We start from the raw sequence: 23602 nt of genomic DNA on the forward strand, positions 1-23602 counted from the left end.
TCCAGGGGAAGACCAAAGATCTTGCGCGGCAGGTCCGCCAGAAAAACTCAAAAGAGAAAGAAGTCTCGTTAATCTCTTCATGCTCGTTCCCGAAGTACCTTTTGGCCAAAGAAAAACCCGCTTCCTGACACGATTGCCTCTTTATCTTTATATAGATAGATTCTATGGGGTTATTACTTAGTAAGTCTATTTTGTACAAGAGCCCCTCCTATCTGATAGAAAAGGGTCCCATGATCCCGAGCCGATCTTACCTTGGCTCGCAAACCCCAAGTTTGTCTATGAAGAGCTAATCTAATTGTATTTTTTTCTAGAATGGATTTCTTATGTGGAATACTAATGGATAGGGCTTCGTTGCTAAGTGCTACAAGATCTAGTGCACTGGAACTCGTGGTTATGGACCCGAATCCTTTAGTATGGAACATTGTCTTTTCCAAGTAAAAACCCCTAGTATATGAAAGAATGAAAAGGTGCTTTCGTTCTTGTGGAATAAGAAGCCCTCGTACCTTAATGAAAGGAAAATCGTAATTTTTCGTTAGGTATTTGACCAAATAGGATCGTCCAGTTCCTACAGAACCTATCACTAAAATACCCGATAGGGCTAAGCGGAACGAAAAGGGTTTTCCATGAGATGGTAAATGAAAACGATTAGTCCCACACGAGGTTTGGGAATAAGTGATTGTCTGATAATGAGCAAGGAATATACGTCTTTCTGCTAAAGAGGATCTATTAAACTCATAATTCATTAGATCCTTGTTATCAATGCCAACTAGGTATCATAAGTAAATGGATCCCGGTTGTTCAATCCTTTGATAACCAAGGTCATTCTTTGCTAAAGAGAAATGATCACTATGAGTCAGACTCAATAGAATTGGATCCATTCCAAATAGCGAGAATTAGGATTCTTGATCCCTCTCAATCTCTCTTTCAATTCGAGGATCCAGAGAGGTGTTTTCATAGTCATCTCCGAATATTTGCCATCTCGGAATATTTTCGATTTCATTTTTCTATGATATGTCTTTCTATATGAAAATTGGTTATTTACGATGTACGATGATCCCTGTTAAGCATCCATGGCTGAATGGTTAAAGCGCCCAACTCATAATTGGTAAATTTGCGGGTTCAATTCCTGCTGGATGCACACGAACGGGAACATTCCATAAGTCTATTGGAACTGGCTCTCTATCCATGGAATCTCATCCATCATCCATACATAACGAATTGGTATGGTATATTCATACCATAACATAAGAACAATAAGAACTCGAATTCTTATCGATACTGGAACTCAGAGCATAGGAGGGAAAGTCGATTTATGGATGGAATCAAATACGCAGTATTTACAGAAAAAAGTCTTCGTTTATTGGGAAAGAATCAATATACTTTTAATGTCGAATCGGGATTCACTAAGACAGAAATAAAGCATTGGGTCGAACTCTTCTTTGGTGTTAAGGTGGTAGCTGTGAATAGCCATCGACTACCTGGAAAAGGTAGAAGAATAGGACCTATTCTGGGCCATACAATGCATTACAGACGTATGATCATTACCCTTCAACCGGGTTATTCTATTCCACTTCTAGATAGAGAAAAAAACTAAAGGAGAATACTTAATAATACGGCGAAACATTTATACAAAACACCTATCCCGAGCACACGCAAGGGAACCGTAGACAGGCAAGTGAAATCCAATCCACGAAATAATTTGATCCATGGACGGCACCGTTGTGGTAAAGGTCGTAATTCCAGAGGAATCATTACCGCAAGGCATAGAGGGGGAGGTCATAAGCGCCTATACCGTAAAATAGATTTTCGACGGAATCAAAAAGACATATCTGGTAGAATCGTAACCATAGAATACGACCCTAATCGAAATGCATACATTTGTCTCATACACTATGGGGATGGTGAGAAGAGATATATTTTACATCCCAGAGGGGCTATAATTGGAGATACTATTGTTTCTGGTACAAAAGTTCCTATATCAATGGGAAATGCCCTACCTTTGAGTGCGGTTTGAACTATTGATTTACGTAATTGGAAGTAACCAATTAGGTTTACGACGAAACCTAGAAATCGATCACTGATCCAATTTGACTACCTCTACGGGATAGACCTCAACAGAAAACTGTTGAGTAACGGCAGCAAGTGATTGAGTTCAGTAGTTCCTCATAGAAAATTATTGGCTCTAGAGATATGGTAATATGGAGAAGACAAAATTGTTTGAAGCACGCACAGAACCGGAAGCGCCCCTTGTTTCAAAGAGAGGAGGACGGGTTATTCACATTTAATTTGATGGTCAGAGGCAAATTGAAAGCTAAGCAGTGGTAATTAAGACCCCCGGGGGAAAATAGGGATGTCTCCTACGTTACCCATAATATGTGGAAGTATCGACGTAATTTCATAGAGTCATTCGATCTGAATGCTACATGAAGAACATAAGCCAGATGACGGAACGCAGAGACCTAGGATGTAGAAGATCATAACATGAGCGATTCGGCAGATTTGGATTCCTTTCCTATATATCCACTCATGTGGTACTTCATCATATGATTCATATAAGATCCATCTGTCTAGAGATCGTCATATACATCTAGAAAGCCGTATGCTTTGGAAGAAGCTTGTACAGTTTGGGAAGGGGTTTTTTGAGAGAAAAGAAGAATCTACTTCAACCGATATGCCCTTAGGCACGGCCATGCATAACATAGAAATCACACGTGGAAGGGGTGGGCAATTAGCTAGAGCAGCAGGTGCTGTAGCGAAACTCATTGCAAAAGAGGGTAAATCGGCCACTTTAAGATTACCATCTGGGGAGGTCCGTTTAGTATCCCAAAACTGCTTAGCAACAGTCGGACAAGTGGGTAATGTTGGGGTGAACCAAAAAAGTTTGGGTAGAGCCGGATCTAAGTGTTGGCTAGGTAAACGCCCCGTAGTAAGAGGGGTAGTTATGAACCCTGTGGACCACCCCCATGGGGGCGGTGAAGGGAAAGCTCCCATTGGTAGAAAAAAACCCACAACCCCTTGGGGTTATCCTGCGCTTGGAAGAAGAACTAGGAAAAGGAAAAAATATAGCGATAGTTTTATTCTTCGTCGCCGTAAGTAAATACGTAACTAGGAATATGGAAAATTGCATTTTTGGAATTTGCAATAATGCGATGGGCGAACGACGGGAATTGAACCCGCGCATGGTGGATTCACAATCCACTGCCTTGATCCACTTGGCTACATCCGCCCCTTATCCAGCTAAAGGATTTTTTTCTTTTTTCCATTGATCATTATTCTATTTATTCTGACCTCCGTACTTCGATCGAGATATTGGACATAGAATGCCACTCTTTAAAAAGGAAAAAAGGAGTAATCAGCTGTGACACGAAAAAAAACGAATCCTTTTGTAGCTCATCATTTATTGGCAAAGATAGAAAAGGTCAATATGAAGGAGGAGAAAGAAACAATAGTAACGTGGTCCCGGGCATCTAGCATTCTACCCACAATGGTTGGCCATACAATCGCGATTCATAATGGAAAGGAACATATACCTATTTACATAACAAATCCTATGGTAGGTCGCAAATTGGGGGAATTCGTGCCTACTCGGCATTTCACGAGTTATGAAAATGCAAGAAAGGATACTAAATCTCGTCGTTAACTGAATTCTGAATAGAAAGATTAAGAAGAAAAAAAGATTCAAAATAAAGACAGAAATACCCAATATCTTGCTAGAACAAGATATTGGGTATTTCTGTCTTCAAAAATTCTTATATGTTAGCAGAAAAACCTTATCCATTAATAGATGGAACTTCAACAGCAGCTAAGTCTAGAGGGAAGTTGTGAGCATTACGTTCGTGCATTACTTCCATACCAAGGTTAGCACGGTTGATGATATCAGCCCAAGTATTAATAACGCGACCTTGACTATCAACTACAGATTGGTTGAAATTGAAACCATTTAGGTTGAAAGCCATAGTACTAATACCTAAAGCAGTGAACCAGATTCCTACTACAGGCCAAGCAGCCAAGAAGAAGTGTAAAGAACGAGAGTTGTTGAAACTAGCATATTGGAAGATTAATCGGCCAAAATAACCATGAGCAGCCACAATATTATAAGTTTCTTCCTCTTGACCAAATTTGTAACCCTCATTAGCGGATTCATTTTCAGTAGTTTCCCTGATCAAACTAGAGGTTACCAAGGAACCATGCATAGCACTGAATAGGGAACCGCCGAATACACCAGCTACACCTAACATGTGGAATGGATGCATAAGGATGTTGTGCTCTGCCTGGAATACAATCATAAAGTTGAAAGTACCAGAGATTCCTAAAGGCATACCATCAGAAAAGCTTCCTTGACCAATAGGGTAAATCAAGAAAACAGCAGTAGCAGCTGCAACAGGAGCTGAATATGCAACAGCAATCCAAGGACGCATACCCAGACGGAAACTAAGTTCCCACTCACGACCCATATAACAAGCTACACCAAGTAAGAAGTGTAGAACAATTAGCTCATAAGGACCACCATTGTATAACCACTCATCAACAGATGCAGCTTCCCAAATTGGGTAAAAGTGCAATCCGATCGCCGCAGAAGTAGGGATAATAGCACCAGAGATAATATTGTTTCCATAAAGTAAAGAACCAGAAACAGGCTCACGAATACCATCAATATCTACTGGAGGGGCAGCGATGAAGGCGATAATAAATACAGAAGTTGCGGTCAATAAGGTAGGGATCATCAAAACACCGAACCATCCGATGTAAAGACGATTTTCAGTGCTAGTTATCCAGTTGCAGAAGCGACCCCACAGGCTTGTACTTTCGCGTCTCTCTAAAATTGCAGTCATGGTAAGATCTTGGTTTATTCAAATTGCAAGGACTCCCAAGCACACGTATTAACTAGAATATAGATAATAGAAGGCTTGTTATTTAACAGTATAACATAGACTATATACCAATGTCAACCAAGTCAGCCCAAAGATTAGCTATCCATATAACTAAATTAACCAAACCAATAATTTTGTATTTGTAAATGAAGTGAGTCAAAGTGAAAAACTTTGATGGGTCTTTTCTATATGGGTTGCCCGGGACTCGAACCCGGAACTAGTCGGATGGAGTAGATAATTCTTCCTTGTTACAATAGAGAAAAATCCCTCCCCAAATCGTGCTTGCATTTTTCATTGCACACGACTTTCCCTATGTAGAAATAGCCAATTTCTATTCCAAAGAGGAAGTTCTACTAATTTTTTTAATTAGTAAGTTGATTCACCTACTCTTTATTATAATAAAAAGAACATTTCAGAATGAAAAATAGAAAAGTTTTTTCTTGATCATTTATCAACCCTTTCCTGTTTCTTAATTTCGTCTAATGATTAATTAAGAGGGTTGACCAGGTCATTGATACGTATAATATCCAAATACCAAATACGCTCAGTGTGTGATCCACAGAAAGAAAAAAGAGTTGTTTTGGTGAACATCAAAGAAAAAACTTGCTCTTCTTCCATAAAAAATTCTTCTAAAAATGCCGAACCCAATCGTTGCATAAAAGTTCGTACCGTGCTTTTATGTTTACGAGCTAAAGTTCTAGCACATGAAAGTCGAAGTATATACTTTAGTCGATACAAAGTCCGTTTTTTCGAAGATCCACTATGATAATGAAAAAGATTTCTACATATCCGACCAAATCGATCAAGAATATCCCAATCTGATAAATCTGTCCAAATGGGTTTACTAATAGGATGCCCCGATCCAGTACAAAATTGAGCTTTTGATAAGTATCCTATGAGGAGAGTAGCGGGGACTATGGTATCGAATTTTTTCATTCGAGTATCTATTAGAAATGAATTCTCCAGCATTTGATTCCTTACTAACAAAGAACTTTTTTGTACACTTGAAAGGTACCCCATAAAATCGAAGCAAGAGTTTGCTAATTGGTTTATATGGATTCTTCGCGGCTGAGTCCAAAAACAGAAATAATATTGCCAGAAATTGATAAGGTAGCATTTCCATTTCTTCTTCAAAAAAAAAGTGCCTTTTGATGCAAGAATTGCCTTTCCTTGATATCGAACATAATGCATAAGAGGATCCATAAAGAACCATAGGGTTTTCCGAGAAAAACCAGGGTACATTATCCCAAAATGTTCCATCTTCCTAGAAAAGTGGATTCGTTCCAGAAAAGTTCCAGAAGATGCTAATGGTAAGCAAGAAGATTGTTTACGAAGAAACAACAAAAAAAATTCATATTCTGATACATAAGAGTTATATAGGAATTGAAATAGTCTTTTATTTTCTTTTTGAAAAAAAAAAATGGATTTCATTGAAGTAATAAAACTATTCCAATTCGAATAATAGTTGAGAAAGAATCGCAATAAATGCAAAGATGGAACATCTTGGATACGGTATTGAAGGAGTTGAACCAGGATTTCCAAATGGATAGGATAGGGTATTTCTATATGTGATAGATAATCCAAATGCAAAAATTTGTCTTCTAAAAAGGGAAATATTGAATGAATAGAGCGTAAATTCTGAAACTTTGGTATTTCTTTTTCTTTCAGACAAAAAAATTCCCGTAGCGAGAATGGGATTTCCACAACGATCGCAAACCCTTCAGATAGAATCTGAGAATAAAACTCAGAATAAAAATAATTTTTGTAATCCAATAATCGATCTTGGTTAGGATGATTAACCGAGTTATCCAAAAAATTCTGCTGATACATTCGAATAATTAAACGTTTCACAAGTAGTGAACTAAATTTCTTGTTATTACAACTAACAACTATTTCCACAGGTTCAGAACCATTTAATCCATAATGGTGGGCAAATGCATAAATATATTCCTGAAAGAGAAGTGGGTAGACAAAGTATTGTTGACGAGATTTATGTTTTTCTGAATACCCTTCGAATTTTTCCATTTGTATTTCTACTTGAATCAGAGAGAAGAAGCATTTCTCGGTTTATCGAATGATGATACATAGTGCAATATGGTCAGAACAGGGTGTTGCATTTTTAATACAAACCCTGGAAAGAAAGGGAGTCTAATCCACAGATCTTTTTCTGCTCCTTTTCTACCCAATTAGTTTATGTTTGTTCTAATTAAAAAAAAAGAACAGAACAAGTTTTTTATTTTTGCAGGCCAATCGCTCTTTTGACTTTGGAATACAGCCTCTTTATCAATATACTGCTTCTTTTACACATTCAATCCATAACATCCCTTATTCAATCCATAATCAAGAATAATTAGGATTTCTAAAAAAAAAAAGAAAAAATAAAGGGTCCACTCATAGGAAAACCCAACCTTTCCCCGCATCCGGCACTAATCTATTTTTAACGTCTAATTAGAGCGGGGAATCATTCCAATTAGGAAGTTCAGCTCGTTGCTTTTTATTTTACCAGAATTGGAGCCAGGCTCTATCCATTTATTCATTAGACCCAGAAAATCGTAATTTTGGATTCCATTCAAAAAAGATTGATTTTATTACGACATGCTATTTTTTCCATTCATTACCTTTGAGGATCAGTCGTGGTCTTCTAGACTCTACCAAGAGTCTGGACGAATTTGTTGTTTCATCCAAATGTGTAAAAGATCATAGTCGCACTTAAAAGCCGAGTACTCTACCATTGAGTTAGCAACCCAGATAAAAAAAGGATCTTAGATACGATCGAAATCCAAAAATCAATGGAATTACACCGCGCGCTTCTGTCAAAACATTGAACTAGCAAGACATCAAAAGATTTTTTTTATCGACCATGAAAAACACTCAAATGCCAAAACGAACAGGTCCGGTGAAATTCCACTAAAGTAAAGTTAAAAAAAGAGCGACCCTAATCACGATGGCCAAATTCTCCTTATTTTTAGCGATTTTTATTAACAAAAAATATATATTATAAAAAATATATATTATATTGTATGAGAATACATGCAAGAGGAACACCCTTATCATTTGAGCGAAGTGTAGGCGGAAAAATTGAATATGGAGTGAGGATAAAGAGACCCATCTATCTACAAATTCTATTTGTTCAATAGACCTTTGTCAATGGAAATACAATGGTAAGAAAACAAATTAGATAGAAAAAGTAAATAAAATAGGGGCTTATGTTGGATTGGCACGATATAATATAAATCCAAATAGGATTAAAAAAGAGGTAAATTGTGTCTAAATAATTAGACAACTAGGAATACTAATAATCTTCTCCTATCCTATTTTTTGATTCATTTAGTTCTTCAATTAACTCAAAGTTCTTTCTTTTTCTTTAAAGAATTCTGCCTTCCTTAAAATATCATAAACAGTTCTTGTTGGTTGAGCACCCTTTTCAAGGAAATAGAGAATAGCTGGAACATTTAAACAAGTTTGATTCTTTATCGGATCATAAAAACCTACTTTTTGAAGATCTCTTCCTTCTCTTCGAGATCGAACATCAATTGCAACGATTCGATAGACAGCTTATTGGGATAGATGTAGATAAACAACGCCCCCCCCTAGAAACGTATATGAGGTTTTCTCCTCATACGGCTCGAGAAAATGATTCGAATTTCTGTCGATAATAATAGAAATTAGACTATGACGTGCATTAATTTCCTTACAGAAAAAACAAATTTCATTTATACTCATGACTCAAGTGGGCTAATTTTGCCTGACAAACTTCGAAGGCAAAATCCTTCCAAAATTTTTGAGTCGTCTTTAAACTCTTTTCTTTGTCTCATTTCGAACGAATTGACTTTTATTCCTTATTCTAATCCAACTCTGTTGTTGAGACAATTGAAAATTGTGTTTACTTGTTCTGGAATCCTTTATCTTTGATTTGTGAAATCCTTGGGTTTAGACATTACTTCGGGAATTCCTATTTTTTTCTTTCAAAAGAGTAGCAACATACCCTTTTTTCTTATTTCCTTCGATAAAGCATTTATCTCTTCTATAGAAATCTAATAAGAGGGATTGATTCTGATATACTTTTATTGGACTTTCTTCTTATTTTAACCTTTCGATTTATTTCTATATTAAGGATAGACTGACAAAGTTGGCCTAATTTATTAGTTTTCACTAACCCTAGATTCTTTCCCTTGATAAAAAAAATTCTGTCCTCTCGAGCTCCATCGTGTACTATGTTACTTAAACCCAGCGCAAATTTGGTTCGGAACGAATAGAACAGGCTATGTCGAGCCAAGAGCATTTTCATTACTATGGAAAATGATGGATAGCAAAATCCACAATCGATCATGTCCTTCAAGTCGCACGTTGCTTTCTACCACATCGTTTTAAACGAAGTTTTACCATAACAAACATTCCTCTTTTCATTGCAAAGTGGTATAGAGAATTGATCCAATATGGATGGAATCATGAATAGTCATTGGTTTAGTTTTTTTATACTAATTAAAACTTGCTATCTATGGAGCAATATGGATAAAAGAAAGTAAGTATTTATCCGGGAAGCCTCCGCCAAGATCCAATTTATTTAAACCCATATTAAAATTCTATCATATGAATGAAACATAGTTTGAAAAAGACGACTAAACAAGTTTGCTTAAAACTTATTTATTCTTAAATTTCCACCCTCAACGGATGGCTCGAGATGATCAATCTTGAAGTGAGAAAAGAAGGATTGACTCTTCCTCAATAAATAAACTATCAACCTCCAAAAAAGTTTAATTAATTTAATTACTAGAATTAGAATTCTAGTAGTAATATATTTTTTCAGTACCAAAAACAATTAACTATAATAACTAAATAAACTATTCCAATGAAAAGATTGAAAGTTTTTGGTAGTTATAGAATTCTCGTACTTCTTCAACTCGAATACCAAAAGGAAGAAAAAAATATGACTAAGTGATTTTATAGTAGAGGCATATCCTGAATGTGCTTGATAGATCCCATTTTTTCATGAAAATAAAGATAGTCAATTTGACTGGACTTAAGACTTTATTATGTTTTCTGAGAAAGAATAAGATATCATTATTCTCTTTAATAAACTTTTGTCTCGTACGGAATACTATATGATTTCACCGTTTGTTTCATCAGAAACAATCTGGGACGGAAGGATTCGAACCTCCGAGTAACGGGACCAAAACCCGCTGCCTTACCACTTGGCCACGCCCCATTTCGGGTTTTATGCGACACTAATAAACACTAGTATGTTTATTTGTTATTCGTCAATACCATTTCAATTACATAAAAAAGGAGGGATATTCTCTTGCTAGTATTCTACACATGCGGATAATATAGAATCAAAAAAATGCATTGATCATTACATGGAATTCTATTAAGATATTATATGAAAGTCGAATTTATTCCACTCTCATTTGAGAGTGCGAATACAAGGAGGTATTTTGTGTTTGGGAAAGTCCGAAGAAAAAAGATTTTGAATCTGCCTTTTCCTTCTTTCCCTTAAAAAAATAACTCAAGAAAAATCCAATTATTTACTCTACAAGAATGAAATGCTTGTTATGCCTAATATACTTAGTTTAACCTGTATCTGTTTTAATTCTGTTCTTTATCCTACTAGTTTTTTCTTTGCCAAATTACCCGAAGCTTATGCTATTTTCAATCCAATCGTGGATATTATGCCTGTTATACCTCTATTCTTTTTTCTATTAGCCTTTGTTTGGCAAGCTGCTGTAAGTTTTCGATGAAATCTTTAGTACTCTGTATGCCAAATTGAATGATGTGTTCATTCCAAAAAAATTTTAAAATGGGTAAAAGCCGAGAAGTTTTATATTTTTATATTATGAACCTTCGATTCTAAAATTTAAATTCTTCTACATTGAATGGGTAGCTACAGCAATAAATTTGGATCAGCCTTTCTACTCCCCTGCACCTAGGTTGAGCAGGTACCTAAAGGTACCTACACAATACCTAACCACCTAACCCTATTTTTGCTATTGATAAGAGTGCTTATTATAAAAGAATTCTTGCAATTTTTTTCAAGAATTCTTTTTTGCATTTTTAGGTATAAAAAAAAACCATCCTAGTGGATCCGTGTGGTAAGGAAAAACTGGTAATCTATTCCTTAAAAAAAAATCTTGGAGATTATGTAATGCTTACTCTCAAACTTTTTGTTTATACAGTAGTGATATTCTTTGTTTCACTCTTTATCTTTGGATTCTTATCTAATGACCCAGGACGGAATCCTGGACGCGAGGAGTAAAAATTCAGTTTTTTTTTTTCTTATTGGATTTGTTTCGTACATTTATCTATGAGAAAATCCGGGGGTCAGAATTCTTTCCAATTCGAAAGTCCCAAATGATCCAAGGGAGCGGAAAGAGAGGGATTCGAACCCTCGGTACAAAAAAATTGTACAACGGATTAGCAATCCGCCGCTTTAGTCCACTCAGCCATCTCTCCACGTTCCAAAGCGAAAGGTTTCCGTGATATGATATAGGCAAGAAATAAGAAATAACGGTTGCAAAAAACCCCTTTTTTTTCTTTCAAAAGTCTATAAAAATTATATTGCCAATTCCATTTTAATTATATTCTTTTTTCTTAATGTTAATAAAAAAAGAAGAAAATTCTTGTTTTTTCTTTCTAAAAATCGATATTGGCCGAGAGACAATCAAATAGATTTTCTCTTTAGCGGGCATTTCCATATAGGACTTGTTATAATTATAATAAAACAAGCAGGTTATATAAAAAAAACGCTTTTTTTGTCGATTATTTATCAAGAAAGCAAAAAGGGTTCTTATCAAATCCACCATAAAATTGGAAAGAAGCATAAAGTAAGTAGACCTGACTCCTTTAATGATGCCTCTATCCGCTATTCTGATATATAAATTCGATGTAGATGAAATTGTATAAGCGAATTTTTTTTATTTCCTTAGACTTAGACCGCGCAAGACAAGAATTTTTCGCTATTTACGATTTCATATTCTTGTTACTAGATGTTCTATAGGAATAAGAAGAAATCGCAACTCCTTTGCGCTACACATAAAATTGGATTTCGAAGGTCCATTTTTTTTTTTCAGAATCCTCTATTATTTTAGTTCTTCCACCCATGCAATAGAGAGGGAATGGGAAAAGAAGGGTTACTTTTATTTGCATTTTTCCCTTAAAAGATAGACTTTGAAATAGGAGTCTTGGAATAATGCTGAATTCAAAGGTTTATTTCTTTCTATAGTATAAGAAAAACAATTTATTTCTATTTCTATAGTATAAGAAAAACAAATAAATAGTATAAGAAAAACAAATCGAATCAAATTCATGGATTTACCACGACCTCGGTTGTGACTGTGACTCCATAGATAAAAATGGGAAATTTCTCTCTTCGAGACCATTGAAAAAGGGCATTGAACGAGAAAGAAATCGTCCACAGATAATAAAACTATCATATGCCTTGGAAAGTGATATGAGGTGCTCGGAAATGGTTGAAGTAATTGAATAGGAGGATCACTATGACTATAGCCCTTGGTAGAATTCCTAAAGAAGAAAATGATCTATTTGATACTATGGATGACTGGTTACGAAGGGACCGTTTCGTTTTTGTAGGATGGTCTGGCCTATTGCTCTTTCCTTGTGCTTATTTCGCTTTAGGGGGTTGGTTTACAGGGACAACTTTTGTAACTTCTTGGTATACCCATGGATTGGCTAGTTCCTATTTGGAAGGTTGTAATTTCTTAACCGCAGCAGTTTCTACCCCTGCCAATAGTTTAGCACACTCTTTGTTGCTACTATGTGGGGCCCGAAGCACAAGGAGATTTTACTCGTTGGTGTCAATTAGGCGGTCTATGGACTTTTGTAGCTCTCCACGGGGCTTTTGCACTAATAGGTTTCATGTTACGCCAATTTGAACTTGCTCGGTCTGTTCAATTGCGGCCTTATAATGCAATCTCATTCTCTGGTCCAATTGCTGTTTTTGTTTCTGTATTCCTTATTTATCCACTGGGGCAATCTGGTTGGTTCTTTGCGCCGAGTTTTGGCGTAGCAGCGATATTTCGATTCATCCTTTTCTTCCAAGGATTTCATAATTGGACGTTGAACCCATTTCATATGATGGGAGTTGCCGGAGTATTAGGTGCGGCTCTGCTATGCGCTATTCATGGAGCGACCGTAGAAAACACTCTATTTGAGGACGGTGATGGTGCAAATACCTTCCGTGCTTTTAACCCAACTCAAGCTGAAGAAACTTATTCAATGGTCACTGCTAACCGCTTTTGGTCCCAAATCTTTGGTGTTGCTTTTTCCAATAAACGTTGGTTACATTTCTTTATGCTATTTGTACCCGTCACCGGTTTATGGATGAGTGCTATTGGCGTAGTTGGCTTGGCTCTGAACTTACGTGCCTATGACTTTGTTTCCCAGGAAATCCGTGCAGCGGAAGATCCTGAATTTGAGACTTTCTACACCAAAAATATTCTTTTAAACGAGGGTATTCGTGCGTGGATGGCAGCTCAGGATCAGCCTCATGAAAATCTTATATTCCCTGAGGAGGTTCTACCACGTGGAAACGCTCTTTAATGGAACTTTCGTTTTAGCTGGTCGTGACCAAGAAACCACCGGCTTTGCTTGGTGGGCTGGGAATGCCAGACTTATCAATTTGTCCGGTAAACTGCTTGGAGCTCATGTAGCTCATGCCGGATTAATCGTATTCTGGGCCGGAGCAATGAACCTATTTGAAGTGGCCCATTTCGTACCAGAAAAGCCCATGTATGAACAAGGGTTGATTTTACTTCCACACTTAGCTACTCTAGGTTGGGGAGTAGGGCCAGGGGGGGAAGTTCTAGATACTTTTCCGTACTTTGTATCTGGCGTACTTCACCTAATTTCCTCCGCAGTCTTAGGCTTCGGTGGCATTTATCACGCGCTTCTGGGACCCGAGACTCTTGAGGAATCTTTTCCATTCTTTGGTTATGTCTGGAAAGATAGAAATAAAATGACTACAATTTTGGGTATTCACTTAATTTTGTTAGGTCTAGGTGCTTTTCTTCTAGTACTCAAGGCTCTTTATTTTGGCGGTGTATATGATACCTGGGCCCCTGGGGGGGGAGATGTAAGAAAAATTACCAATTTGACCCTTAGTCCCAGTGTTATATTTGGTTATTTACTAAAATCTCCTTTTGGTGGAGAAGGGTGGATTGTTAGTGTAGATGATTTAGAAGATATAATTGGTGGGCATGTATGGTTGGGTTTTATTTGTGTATTTGGCGGAATTTGGCATATTTTAACCAAACCCTTCGCATGGGCTCGCCGTGCATTTGTATGGTCTGGAGAAGCTTACTTGTCTTATAGTTTAGCTGCTTTATCTGTCTTTGGTTTTATCGCTTGTTGTTTTGTATGGTTCAATAATACAGCTTATCCGAGTGAGTTTTATGGACCCACCGGGCCAGAAGCTTCTCAAGCTCAAGCATTTACTTTTCTAGTTAGAGACCAGCGTCTTGGAGCTAATGTGGGATCCGCTCAAGGACCCACAGGTTTAGGTAAATATCTAATGCGTTCCCCAACTGGGGAGGTTATCTTTGGAGGGGAAACTATGCGTTTTTGGGACCTTCGTGCTCCATGGTTAGAACCTCTAAGGGGCCCCAACGGTTTGGACTTGAGTAGGTTGAAAAAAGACATACAACCTTGGCAAGAACGACGCTCAGCAGAATATATGACCCACGCTCCTTTAGGCTCTTTAAATTCCGTGGGTGGCGTAGCTACCGAGATCAATGCAGTTAATTATGTCTCTCCTAGAAGTTGGTTATCAACTTCTCATTTTGTTCTAGGATTCTTCTTTTTTGTGGGCCATTTATGGCATGCAGGAAGAGCCCGAGCTGCTGCAGCAGGTTTTGAAAAGGGAATCGATCGTGATTTGGAACCTGTTCTTTACATGAACCCTCTTAACTAAGATTTTCTTATTTATACCTGTTCTACTTTTTTTCTGTTCTGGCTCGGTTATTCCATCTAGCCGAGCCATTCATTCCTTTTTATGAAAGAAAGATAAGGGACAGAAAAAAAAAATAAATAAAAATGAAAGAAACAAACGTATTCAATAAGCAAAAGGAGAGAGAGGGATTCGAACCCTCGATAGTTCCTAGAACTATACCGGTTTTCAAGACCGGAGCTATCAACCACTCAGCCATCTCTCCACAGCCTAATCCTTATTTTACTCCTACAAATAGAACATAGCCATATAAAAAATAAAAAGATTTATTAGCCTCTAGAAAGATATCAGATACAAGTTCCTTTTCGATATATCTCTGTATACTGTATACACGGATACAGGATCCGCTATACCCGCTTGTGAAATAAAGAGTAAATAATCTCTTCTCACCCCCATATCCAAATAAAAAAGCGGTTTAAGTAATAAATTTGAATTAAAGAGAAGAATCAATGGATTCATGATTAAACCCCTCCTACTTCTTGTATTTTTTTACAATTTTGGTTTAAGTGAGGGATCAAATATGTAGTCAACTTTATTTGATGGTAGCTTGGAGGATTAGAAATATGACTATTGCTTTCCAATTAGCTGTTTTTGCATTAATTGCGACTTCCTCAGTCTTAGTAATTAGTGTACCCCTTGTATTTGCTTCTCCTGATGGTTGGTCAAATAATAAAAATGTTGTATTTTCCGGTACATCATTATGGATTGGACTAGTCTTTCTCGTAGCTATTCTGAATTCTCTCATTTCTTAAATGAAATTTGGTTAATATTTATTAACCCCATAAAAAAGAAATAATAAAGGCCATTTCTTCTAAAAAATTAGAATAGTGAGACGTATTAAAACGCAATTTGCGTTCCGAATTGCTAGCTCTTCTCTTTCAGTATTATGAAATTCCATTCCCATTAGAATATTCATTGACAGATAATAAAAAAAGGAAAACTCTAATATAATAGAAAATGAAATGAAACGGTCGACCCAGACATAGAAGGTCGACCCAGGCGGATATACGCTATAAAATATATACCGTAGCGAGCGTAGTTCAATGGTAAAATATCTCCTTGCCAAGGAGAAGATACGGGTTCGATTCCCGCCGCTCGCCCGCTTAATTTATCAAAGTACTATGATAAAAAGTTTAGTCTAGTTAACTGTTTAACTACTTATATTAAATTAAGTATTAATTAGGTGTTAGTCTAGTGCCGTATCCCTTACTATCTTACCCTTCCTTTGCATCCCACTCAAAAAAAGAGGGCGCTCCAGAGGCAGAAATAGAACTCGCCAACAGAGCTCCAAAAATTGGGTATTAACTGAGACAAACAACGGGCAAACTTTTTTTAAAGGGAAGGGAGAGGTAGACTGTCCCTTTCGTTTCATTTTTATTTTCTGCAGGGTAGGGAGAGGCCTTGCGCCTTCTTTTTTTGAAGGCAAGTGACTTCGCAAACTGCTCAATTTTGCCCTCTAGGGCCGGGAACTAATGAATAAAAAAGGGTTGGATACGCCCCTCTACCATACATATCTAGAGAAATAGAATAGTCCTTTTATACAGACTGCTAAGTGCGGAGACGGGAATCGAACCCGTGACCTCAAGGTTATGAGCCTCGTGAGCTACCAAACTGCTCTACTCCGCTCTGGAGTACCAGAAACTGGTGGACAAAAAAGGCTTGAATACAAGCCTCTAACATGTCTAGACAAATAGAATACTCCTTTTATACAGAATGGAGCGGGTAGCGGGAATCGAACCCGCATCGTTAGCTTGGAAGGCTAGGGGTTATAGTCGACGTTGGTTGATTATTTTTAACGTCTCTAATTCAAAACCGAACATGAAATTTTGATTTCATTCGGCTCCTTTATGGATATTCTCACCACTTAACATCTATGTCAGCTTTTCTATTTGAATGGAACCAAAGCTCTCCGCTTTCTAGATGATCCTTATAGAGTAGGAGATAGAAATTCTATCTAAATTCATCTAATCTACTTACTTCGTTCCCTAATTTCATTCAAGAGATCCTGAGGAAAAGAATTGGGTTTCCACCGAGCTGAAACAATATGCGGATGGTTCTAGTAAACCAAAACTATCGTTTTTTAGCTATTTGGCTTCCTTATTCCTTATTTTAAGAAGATTTAGTTACGATTGGAAATCAACTTTTTTGTATCTTCATCCATAGATCCTTTACTCATATTTTCAAAATTGGAATACTTAATCCAATGCAAAATTATGCTTCGCGACTCTGTACTCATAATCCTATTTTTATTTTGGATGCAATTTAAATTAGTCTTTGGATACAAATCGCCAGAATGTATATTCTTCCTCAATATGCTATTGAGAGGAAAAGGATTTAATCCTTTATAAGAACTAAAGTTTTCATCGGAATATAAAAATAAAAAACTTAAGGATGCCTTAAGTATATCATTTCAAATTCAGTTATTAATAGAACGAATCACACTTTTACCACTAAACTATACCCGCTACATTGTAGATTATGGTATAAATGGTACCCTTTGTCAAGGATAGCCATTTGACAAGAAGGCTAATTCCCCCTTATTGAATCAGATGGAGAAGGTTCATGACACTGAGCCGTTGGTACTTCTACTTCGATCGCTCGCCTTTACTTTAGGATTTAGATAGCCCCTCTGGTCTGTAAAAAAAATCTTTTCTTACCATGCTAATAGCGCCTGAACCAAATGTATTTATTTTGATTAGGATCCTATTCTACGGTTACGACTACAATAATAATTATTTACTTTGCAAGGACGTAAGTGTGTCAGACTGCTAAATTGTTTTATTATTCCTACAATATAAACTAGGGGATATAGGGGGTAACACTGTCCCTATAAATTCCTTTTTTCCTTTTCTTTTTTGTCCAGAATTGAACAAAAAAGAAATTATGGAAGATGTTTTCTTCCCCCATTAAGTCCGAGCCATAGAGTAAGAGTGAGATGAGTTTTCCAAATTCATCATAGACTTTCCCTATGGCTTGATAGAAGTAAGCAGCAAAGAGTCGTAACTTAAAGAAAAAAACGGACAGGGCCGACAGATTTACCTGATGTAAAGAAGATCCTAAAAGTCTCTGATTAGTCGACTCTCTCCATTTAACACTTTCCTCTCTCTCCTTTTTTCCACTGACTCAATTCTAGTTTATTAGATTCTTGTTTAAAAGAATGCAAAAAGTTCAATAGAACTAAGAACACATAAAAAATAGCATAGAGGATCAAGGCCATTACCAAAAGTTCCTCCCAAGGATCCTATATCCTATTGGGTATCTGTTCCCCGCCTTTTCCCGCTAGGATCGGAAATCTTATATTTTCCATATCCATATACCGTTGAATCCTTGGGGTTCCAGAATCCGCCTATTTTACTAGTCTTCGGAAACGGAAAACCCTGAACCAAGAAGAGTTGGATATGTTATGTAGGGTATGTTTTTTTTTATTAATTTTATTTTGAGCTCTCAAGATATCGATATATACATATACAATCTCTACATAATGTCTCTCTCTCTATCTCTATATATTATATATATAATATGTACATTATGCAGTAGACCCATAATGGGAAATCCAAGTGGCTAATTTTTGAATTAAATAAAAAGCCCTTTTAACTCAGTGGTAGAGTAATGCCATGGTAAGGCATAAGTCATCGGTTCAAATCCGATAAAGGGCTTTTTAAATTAGTGGTAGAGTAATCTCGTGCTAAGACGTAAGTCGTTGGTTCGAATCTGATAGAGTACTTTTCTACTAAATTGATTCACTTTTTTTCTTTGTTTTTGAAACTTTCTCTATATTTTTAGAGAATTTTATGACTTAGTGCGGGATGGATGCATTTTTGGTATGAACACTAAATGAAGCACGGAGAATTAATCTATAACGATCAACTAAAAAAAATCCTAGATGAAAACATAACAGAAAAGTTGGAAAAACTCTTTGCTTTGGATCTATTTATACTTTTCGAGTATATTGACAATTCCAAAAAACTGCTCATACTATGATTATAGTATAATCACGAGCGGTTGTATATGGCCCTATCGTCTAGTGATGCCCCTATCGTCTAGTGGTTCAGGACATCTCTCTTTCAAGGAGGCAGCGGGGATTCGACTTCCCCTGGGGGTAGGGAGTATTATGAAAGGAGGTTAATCATAGATTAGCAAAAACCCTAGAATAAATTCTTCCTGGGTCGATGCCCGAGTGGTTAATGGGGACGGACTGTAAATTCGTTGACAATGTCTACGCTGGTTCAAATCCAGCTCGGCCCAAACCAAAAATCTAGGGCTTCGTGAGTATGAACTAAATCCTTTTGTTTTTCTTCCATAAAATAAAATGTCTGATCTATAGAAATAAAAGATAAAGAAAAAAGGGAAATTTTTTTTTCTAATCCATATCTCTCTCATTCCTTTCTTACAAACAAAAGAGTTTTTCTTATTGAAGGCTGGATTATTATCCATTTTTAGTGATAAAAAATCACGACATACTAGTTATGTCACTCTCACTATACCCACGTATAATATAATATGTGGGTATGTAGTATATGATTCGTCTATTTCTTAGAGTACGAAAGACGAATCGAATCTTCTTATGGTTCTATTTAAGAATGGGTATGCCATACACCCCGCGGGGATTGTAGTTCAATTGGTCAGAGCACCGCCCTGTCAAGGCGGAAGCTGCGGGTTCGAGCCCCGTCAGTCCCGAACTAGGGTTCAATGAATGGAGAAATTGATATTTCCTTTTTCCATGAAAAAAAGGGGCAGGGAGCAAGATCAAATACCCACAGGGCACCCTTACTTCACTTTTTTATTTTGCATCTCTCATTAAAGAGGGAGGGAGGGCATATAGGAATTTTTTTTTCACTACTCCCAATCGATAAAGAAAGACACACATACGATATGTGGATTAGTAGAATTTAGGATATTATATTACTCTATCTTTCTTTATGATGATACCATCCTCATCTTAATTTCCTATTCCACTCTTATGGAATAGAGTACCGGTATTTTACCGGAATCCATACATAAATCGTATTCCCTTTTTATTTCAGACCTCTTTTCCCCATCTCACTTCTACTGCTTATTTGGATGTCTATGTGACCCATAGAAAGTGAAAGTTGGTCATATAATACATACATAATTGTATGTATAACTATAAGAAAAAGGAAGGGAAATTGTATAAGATTAAGAAAGTATAAGATTAAGAAAGCTCGTGGGTTAGAGATATAGAAAAGAAAAAGTAGAAAAGGATTAAAAAAGAGGGAATTCCTAATCCAATCAAAAAACCCATTTTGGTCTTAGTGTGGATAGAGGATCTTCCTATGTTATACTATATAACTCTCATCCGTGAAATATAACTCTCATCCATGAATTGATTTGATAGATCCGATATTCATAATATTGAATTGATTCAGTATTATCAGAATGCAAGCCCTACCCTTGAATTTACAAGATACCCCTTTTTCCTCTCCATGGGATTACATCCCGAGTTATTGTGAAAATAAAAAATAAAGAGGTTATGGAAGTCAATATTCTCGCATTTATTGCTACTGCACTGTTCATTCTAGTTCCTACTTCTTTTTTACTTATTATTTATGTAAAAACAGTCAGCCAAAATAATTAATTGGAATTCCAATTAATCATTGAAGAAATTAAAAAGGGATTAAATAAAAAAAATCCAAGTCTTAAATGAAAGGATCTGGTTGGAATCTTAAAGTGTGGTAGAAAGAACTACATATAGTTTTTTCTACGACACTTTAGATTCTTTCTATTATATTATCTTTGAATCTACATAGAATAGATTAGTAGATTGAAATAGTTAAGTAGTCTAATTCAATTTCTTTTTTCATTGCATCCACTTAATTTCAATCAGGTCAAAATAAAAAAATCTAAGACAATTCTTGACCAAAGAATCCATGGAAGGAAAGAAAAATAATATGAAGAATAGACTATAGTAAAAAGTAAAAGGAAATGGAAAATGTGTGATATGCCGTGAATAGTTCCGTGGAAGAAAGTCTAATTTTCTTATGTATAGAACTTTTTTTAACCATTCGTCATTTCTAGTAGAAATTCTGAATTGGTATAATGGCTCTTTCTTACATTACAACTTACAATACAAGAGTTTCTTACAGGAGTGAAACAAAACTAAAGAAAAAGATTAAAGAATAACGTTTGACAAAATGATTAATGCAAAATGATCCATTAAAGAAAAGAATTGATACAACAATTTGATTACTTAATCAATTAGTAGTATCCCTAGAGTCCACTCCTTCCCCATACTACTAGTGAAAGAGAAAATGTAAAGACTACCATTAAAGCAGCCCAAGCGAGACTTACTATATCCATCTAAATTATGTCTCCTATTTCTATGAAGGGATTATTCTACTATTGATCAATAATCATAGTGGAATCAAGGGTACAGAGTCAAAAAGGGATTCCGCCCTAAGGCCATGGATCAATCAGTTCAAGGAATTTACTCCTAACAAATTCTTATAGGAATTCTGGTAGAATTAGAGAGCATTAAAAATACGAGATACTATAGCCCTTTTTTCCTTAAAAAAGAAAGAGTACGGGAATGATGTCCTGAATAGAAGAAGCGGGAATAGGAAGATTTTTTATTCCTTTTGTTACTCTTTTTTTTTTTTTTAAGCAAAGGACGCCCGAATATACCATAAAATTATCGATAGATAAATATTTATTGGATACCTACCTTACCTAATGTTTATTTTTGACCTAAACCCTGCAGCCTTGCTTTGTATCATTCTATGAAAGAATGAAGAGATTTTATCCATAATACAACTCCTAAATTGATTTTTGATCGACCTATTTAATCTGATTCTCGTTAGAATTAAGTAGTCCTTACTTTAGTGTATGTAGGTAACATAAGATGTACGATAAAAAAATGTATAATAATTAGTAAGTCTTGATATTCTTTCGTGGAGTCCCTTCTTGAATCTTAGATTGAAAAAAAAAAAGAATGCCCCTTAGGGACCTTTCTTTGGATACCAAGATTTCTGACATCTTATCCTCGTATTTTAAAATTATCAAATCGAATCTCAATTAAGAACCAATTCAAATTCATATAATAAAAGAATAAGGAAACACTACCTCACCCCTATTGATAACCATTTTGGCCACTACCGTCAAAACAAACCCTAACCCTAGTTTGAGGATAGAACTATGGTATGGTTTCTCTAAACCCAGTATCGGCAGGCCCAGTTACTCTCTTGCCCGAACTTATGCGAAGTAAAAATTTATCGAATTCGATCAGCACTATAAAAAAAACCTAAGTATTTTATTGATCAGGCGGCACCCAGATTTGAACTGGGGATAAAGGATTTGCAGTCCCCTGCCTTACCGCTTGGCCATGCCGCCAAAAAATCCGATCAAAAATCTAGAAAACAGCAAGTATTCATCCACGTTTTCTTACGAAAAGCCCCTTTTATTTTGAATATAATTCTACTTACTTTTTTCCAATCTTTTTCAAAAAATCTATTCCTGCTTTTTTTGATCCAGTTTCTATTATTCTCCTCGATAGATTCTATCTTAAAACATACATTGTTAACACAATAAAACTTCCCATTTCTTTCTATTGAGATGAAAAAGAAGAAAAAGTGGATTTCTATTCACAGGCTGCAAAATTCAGAATAAATTGGAACCGTTAACTAGAATTCTCTTTTTTTTATTGCAGTAGTGAACTACTCTTAAATCGGTATTATCTCCCCCCCCTTCAATGGCATAATAAAATATTATGGCTTTATGCTTAATCCGTGTATAGGTAAACTTTAGGTCCGAACAGCATTATTATCCAAAGATCCCCTTTATGTACATATCTCTATGGGGAATCATGCTTTAATTTTTCAAAGTATTAAATTAAATATCTTGAATAAAAAAAGGAAATTTGCTCTGATATAGAGTATAACCTGACTATCTTGGCGTACCCAAGTGAAATTACGATAAAAGAAAAGCATGGATATGGGGAGAGGTGGATAACTAGATTGGCATGTACTTAAAAAAGGGACTTACTTTATTTTAGAATTCCACAATGAAATACTGAATTTTCTAGCAATTATACTACTCCGATCCGAAATAAAAAAGAACCCTCAAATTATTTTGAGAAATTAAAGTAAGCACGCTATTCTAAATCGAAGTAAAGTCAAACTTTCTAGTATATTATATTACGGCTTTATTACATTCATAGAAAGGAGATAAAATGAGAAATCTTTGCCATCCAATCTGATTAGAATATCATAACATAAAGTATAAGTGGCAGAATTTTTTTTGTAGGAATGTTTTATCAATTCATTTTCATTTCATTTGTACCCCTGGCAAACTCGAACTTTCGTCCAAATGGTCTCTATTCATATGTATGAAATACATATATGAAATACGTATGTGGAGTTCCCTAGAATTTCATGTGATTCAGTAAACAGAATATAGATTCCATGATTGCTAGATCGATCCATAGGGATTGATGAAGAGTGAGCTGATAATGGAATTTTTCTTTGATAAACAGGAAACTTAAGATTAAGATGCTCCGGAATGGAAACGAGGGAATGTCCACAATACCCGGATTTAGTCAGATCCAATTCGAGGGATTTTGTAGGTTCATTAATCAAGCCTTGGCAGAAGAACTTGACAAGTTTCCAACAATTAAAGATCCAGATCACGAAATTGCATTTCAATTATTTGCGAAAGGATATCAACTGCTAGAACCCTCGATAAAAGAAAGAGATGCTGTGTATGAATCACTCACCTATTCTTCCGAATTATATGTATCTGCGAGATTAATTTTTGG

General features: G+C 36.0%; 8 non-coding genes across 8 annotated transcripts; 4 read left to right on the plus strand and 4 right to left on the minus strand.

The window, feature by feature from the left end:
• Positions 1–11233: 11233 nt before the first annotated feature.
• On the minus strand, positions 11234–11321 carry TRNAS-GCU (transfer RNA serine (anticodon GCU)). Its single transcript has one exon. It is a non-coding gene; the product is annotated as a tRNA-Ser (tRNA).
• A 3628-nt stretch (positions 11322–14949) lies between these two features.
• On the minus strand, positions 14950–15037 carry TRNAS-UGA (transfer RNA serine (anticodon UGA)). Its single transcript has one exon. It is a non-coding gene; the product is annotated as a tRNA-Ser (tRNA).
• An 824-nt stretch (positions 15038–15861) lies between these two features.
• Positions 15862–15932, plus strand: TRNAG-GCC (transfer RNA glycine (anticodon GCC)). The gene has a single exon. It is a non-coding gene; the product is annotated as a tRNA-Gly (tRNA).
• A 452-nt stretch (positions 15933–16384) lies between these two features.
• Positions 16385–16458, minus strand: TRNAM-CAU (transfer RNA methionine (anticodon CAU)). Its single transcript has one exon. It is a non-coding gene; the product is annotated as a tRNA-Met (tRNA).
• Positions 16459–18416: 1958 nt separating this feature from the next.
• TRNAT-GGU (transfer RNA threonine (anticodon GGU)) lies at positions 18417–18488 on the plus strand. Its single transcript has one exon. It is a non-coding gene; the product is annotated as a tRNA-Thr (tRNA).
• A 507-nt stretch (positions 18489–18995) lies between these two features.
• Positions 18996–19077, plus strand: TRNAY-GUA (transfer RNA tyrosine (anticodon GUA)). The gene has a single exon. It is a non-coding gene; the product is annotated as a tRNA-Tyr (tRNA).
• A 358-nt stretch (positions 19078–19435) lies between these two features.
• TRNAD-GUC (transfer RNA aspartic acid (anticodon GUC)) lies at positions 19436–19509 on the plus strand. The gene has a single exon. It is a non-coding gene; the product is annotated as a tRNA-Asp (tRNA).
• Positions 19510–22108: 2599 nt separating this feature from the next.
• TRNAC-GCA (transfer RNA cysteine (anticodon GCA)) lies at positions 22109–22179 on the minus strand. The gene has a single exon. It is a non-coding gene; the product is annotated as a tRNA-Cys (tRNA).
• Positions 22180–23602: the final 1423 nt, after the last annotated feature.

The sequence above is a fragment of the Triticum urartu genome, unplaced genomic scaffold (assembly GCF_056163025.1).
Source record: "Triticum urartu cultivar PI428250 unplaced genomic scaffold, HENAU_Tu73 scaffold536, whole genome shotgun sequence".
Classification (NCBI taxonomy): domain Eukaryota; kingdom Viridiplantae; phylum Streptophyta; class Magnoliopsida; order Poales; family Poaceae; genus Triticum; species Triticum urartu.